The sequence below is a fragment of the Physeter macrocephalus genome, chromosome 21 (assembly GCF_002837175.3).
Source record: "Physeter macrocephalus isolate SW-GA chromosome 21, ASM283717v5, whole genome shotgun sequence".
Taxonomy (NCBI): Eukaryota; Metazoa; Chordata; class Mammalia; order Artiodactyla; family Physeteridae; genus Physeter; species Physeter macrocephalus.
Window position 1 is genome coordinate 70,245,599 of NC_041234.1, and position 4,813 is coordinate 70,250,411.

General features: G+C 35.9%; 1 pseudogene; it reads right to left on the reverse strand.

Annotated features, from left to right (window-relative positions):
* Positions 1–522: 522 nt before the first annotated feature.
* On the reverse strand, positions 523–1,617 carry LOC112066434 (ubiquitin carboxyl-terminal hydrolase 37-like; annotated as a pseudogene).
* Between the last annotated feature and the right edge of the window lie 3,196 nt (positions 1,618–4,813).

The window sequence follows — 4,813 nt, forward strand, 5'->3', positions numbered from 1 at the left end:
TTAAGACTTCCTCCTGTGCCAGTCAACCTCTCCCTCATGCCCGTTTTTACTTTATCCTTATCAAATTCTTTATCTCATTCAGACTGTCAGAATCTGGCTCAGTGACTGCTTAGGGCTCCTCAGTTCCATAGGTTCTGGCATTACTTGAAAATAAGCCTCTGCAAATCCTGTATCTGGGCTGCTAGCAGGTTCATCATCATCGTCACAGCCCAAACAGGGAGACTGGTCCCTCTGTTATCTCTTAAACAGCCGTTGCATTTTCATCCTTGCCCATTCCCTTCAATACTGAGTTTTCTAATGTGAATTTGTCAGAACTCTATTCATCATGTTATAAACTTTTCCTGAAGTTTTTCTGCTGCTGCTCTGTTTGACATTTTACATAGACTCTGTCTAAGGGCCACTCATTCTGACTCTTTGGATCAATCCATAAAGCCATGCAACTCTGGGATTTGAAGTTAGATTTCCTTGACCATGTACAAGGGTAATAGTGAAGGTATTCACTGTGTGAGAGGCTTTCAGTGATCAAGAACCTGAAGTATGTGCACTCCCAAGGATAAAAGGCAGCTTTATATTTTCAATGCAGTGAAATGTTGGAGTTGGATATCTTGGAATGGTGACTTTCTGGCCAAACTCTGTAAAGTGAGAGAGCCACGTTTAAGCTATAACTTCTTAGATGAAGAGTAAGAACGCTGCAAAGTCAGTTAAATTTATGCATGGCAAAAACACTTCTCAATCCACTTCTTTTAGGAATATTCCAGTTCCTTTGCCCCAAAGAAAAGAGTCAGAGGAACTTACGTTTACCAAGGAGACAATGGGGAATGTCAGGGGAGAGCTCATTAAATTGTCCTACCTGGGAAATGGTCAGTCCACTTGCTTTACATATGATATAGTAGTGAACCTCAAATTCCAAGTTAGTGATATAAGTATTCTCAGGTACTAGAAGTATCTGTTGAACTTTCTACCAGTTATGGGTTTAATATTTCAAATTTTATTTATTTTTGTTTCCCCTTTAAGTTTTTCTAAGAACTGAATAAAAAACTCATGAACATCGAGGCATTTATAGATAAATGATACAATATCTAGGATTGGCTTTAAATAAGTCAGCAAAAGAAAAAGGGGAGCATGGATGTAACAAGATTGGACAGGAGTTGATAAATGTTGAAGCTGAGTGTTGGATATGAGGTGGTTCATTGTAATCTTGGCTCTACTTCTATGTATGTTTGAAAATTTCCATAATAAAAGTTTTAAAAACTTAAGCATTATTCTGCATATAAGCAGAGAGTCTCTGGCAGCAGCTGAAACAGTATGTTTAACTTTCTGAAGTAAACCTTTCTTAGTTTCAGAGCTACAGACATCCTTCTTAATAAGCAAGAGTGCAAAAGCTTGATAAGAGCACTGAATGGGATTTTCCTCCATGAAATATCTTGCTTAGGTAAATCATTAGTACATGACTACATGACTAAAATGGAAACAGAGACTGTAAAATAGCCTTCATAAAGCTGGCATTCCCAAAACCGGTCTTGAAGTCGTTGCTGTAGGTGAGCAGAAATGGGTCCCTGGCTTATTCCACTCAGTGTGATCCTGGTTATACTTTTGTTTGGTTTTGTTTATAAACATGGAAAGTGGCTGGCTTAGAGTGAAACCCTTACCATATTTGTGGAGGAGTGAGCAGAGGGGATCTGGCTAGAAATACCAGTTATACCTAGGTTAGAATTTTCAGAAAAGAGTTCCCCTGTTGTAGTCCTGCTACCAGAAAAGAATGAGGACCACCCAAAAAAGAATGAGGACCACTAAGGTCTGAAGTCTTTTCTTCAGTATGTTTCAGACCCTGCTGTTTCTCTCTGCTGCTCTTTCAATACTTTCCAGGGGGGGAGGGGGTCTGTCTTACTACTAAGATTTGATGATACAACATCCTCCTTTGAATAATCTTTGTCCATATCTGAAGCAGTTCTAATTTTTAATAACCCTAAGTGGTGTTGACTGTGACTTTCAAACAGTAGATTGTCCCAGGCATTTCTTTTGTAGCCTTTGGGGCTACTCTAATTAGATTACCAAGAATCTTTCAAAATAGAAGCTCATCTTTAGTCTCCAAACTTGCTGCTTTTTAAGGAACTTGTTTATTCACTTTTTGGTTTCTTTCTGTGATGTTTTAATTACCTAGAACAGTTCCAATGCTAAAATATACCATTGATAAGATTTCATAGATGTGTGAAGATTATTTTTATGGACTACATCTAGAAATAACTCCCTTTGATCTGCATCCTTATAAGATATTTTGTCAATAGTCAGGAGTCTGTTCTTATAGAGTTAACATCAAGTGACTTTGATTTGCTCTGTCAGGCCACATAAATCAAAATTTTAATCTTATAACTTAGCTGAAATATCCTTGGAATGCCTCCAGTTTTGTAGTGAACCACTAGGCTAACTTACTCTGTTTTCCACAAATTCAAAAGTTTTTTTTTTTTTTTTTTTTTCCTTTTCTATGTTGTGAAACAAGCTGGATGCTACAAATTCAGAGAGGATCATATATTTAGAGGAATTATCCTTTTTAAAAATTGCTTTTAGCCAAATAATAACATACAACTTCACCAGAAGATTTTGATGCTAGGGGGAAAGGAGGACTAGAGAGTTGATTGTCTTTCACAGCCTGAATTAGAAAGGGACACAGGATTTATTCTGGGATTTTTACCTTTGCTTCTTCCTTCACCTCCACTAGCGGGAAGAGTTTGGGAAACTACCTCTAACTTTTGTTTTTGCTCTTTTATGATTTATTAAGTTATTATTTACCTACAATACAATTCACTAATTTTAAACCCATAATTTGATGAAATTTGGTAATTGTATGCAAATATGTAACTACCATGATGATTAGGCTATAGAACTTTTCCTTCACCCTAAGAAGTTTCCAGGTGTCTTTTTTAACTTCTACATCCAGTTCTGCTACATCCTCCCACACCCCCACCCCAGGTAACTATTGACTTGTTTCCTGTCACAAAATTTTGCCCTCTATAGGATTTCATATAAATGGAATCATATTCTTTTGTGTTTGACTTCTTTCACTTTGTATTGATTTTGAGATTCATCAATGTTGTTTCTACTACTGACATTTCAATTTTTTTTTTGTTACTGAGTAGTATTCCATGGTATGAATATACCACAATTTGTTTATCTATTCACCAGTTGAGGTTCATTTGGGTAACTTCCACTTTTTGGCTATTGTGAATAATGCTGCTATGAACATTCATATTCAGGTTGTTGTGTGGACATAGTTTTCATTTGCCTTGGTAAACACCAAGGAATGGAATTGCTTGGAGTTAGTATGCTTAACTTTATAAGATGTTGCCATAATATTTTCCATAGTGATTGTAGAATTTTCCATTTACAGCAGTAACACATGAAAGTTCCAGCTTCTCCACATCTTTGCCAAAAGTTGGTATTTTCAGTCTTTAATTTTAGGCATTCTAGTAAGTGGGTAAATATGATATATCTCATTGGGGTTTTAATTTGCATTTTCAGATGACTAGCAATGTTGGACACCTTTCCATGTGCTCATCAGTTACTAATATATTTTCTTTTTTGAAGTGCCTGTTTAAATCTTTTGCCTATTTTTAATTAGATTAAAAAAGAAACTAGGTTGTTTGTCCTGGGGAATTTCTCTCAATCTTACCAATTTATTTTGATTATCATTGAGGTAGAATACATTTCCATGTATTTATTGTCATTTGGGTTTCCCTTTTTGTACTGCACATTTGTGCAATTTGAACATGGGCATAAATGGAGGTTCATCCTTTCCTCATAGATCTGTAGTGATTTAGTACATATATGGATAGAAAATCTTTGTCTTATATTTGTAAATATTTTCCTAGTTTGTTTTTAACCTTTTATGATGGTATTTTGACAAATATTTTAACAATTTAATAAAAATGTTTTGAATGTACTCAATTAATTATAATCTCTTCTTAAAAAATATTTGGTAGTAAGTAATTAACTGATCTTCATCTTAGTCCATTTCCCCCCATTTTTGGGGGGCTTACTTTTTTTATGCGTCTCACATTATCTTCACTTCTTCTGCTGTGTACACTGTGTGCTCTCTCTACACTGTCCATCTCCAGGTTCACTACTAATTTGCTGTGTTTTCTATTTTATTACTGAATATTCCTCATAGTCGGGGCACTTGCATTTAAGTACTCTCTGTTATCTCCATACTTGGGGTCCTTCTTTTGGGAATCTGATTCTACACAGCAGAAATCTTATGATTTGGATGGGAAATGACTGGTTTTTAGGCAGTACCACCAGGAAAACAGTTTTGCCCTTCATCTAGGTCCTCTCTATCATGATTGCATTGTCATTTCTATAAAACATCCACTTGCCATTTCAAAAATTGTTATATATCAGTCAGTTGCCTGTTGCTGCCGCCCTGGAAATGAGCTTTCCATACAAACCACTTCTGAGCACTAAGTGTGCACACACAAATGCCTCCCTTTCCCACCCTAAACTATTCTCTCTCTCCACCCTGCTCTTCCAACATTCACTCCTGGTATTAAAGAAAACCCTTAGAGAAATGCTCTCCATTTTATAATAATGATTTTAGATTTGTTTCATGACTACCTTGGTTCATAATCATCCATATTTATTACTACAGCAAGTAAGCCAACAATGAAACAGTAGTGATCGTTTATGGCAGAAAATATTTGAAATATTGATGAATAATAAGCAAATTATAGTCATCCAGGGAAGCGCCATAGTGTTACACCAGCTTTTTACATTAGATGTCGAGAAAGACCTTTGCCTTTTGTAATATTCTTGCGAGAAG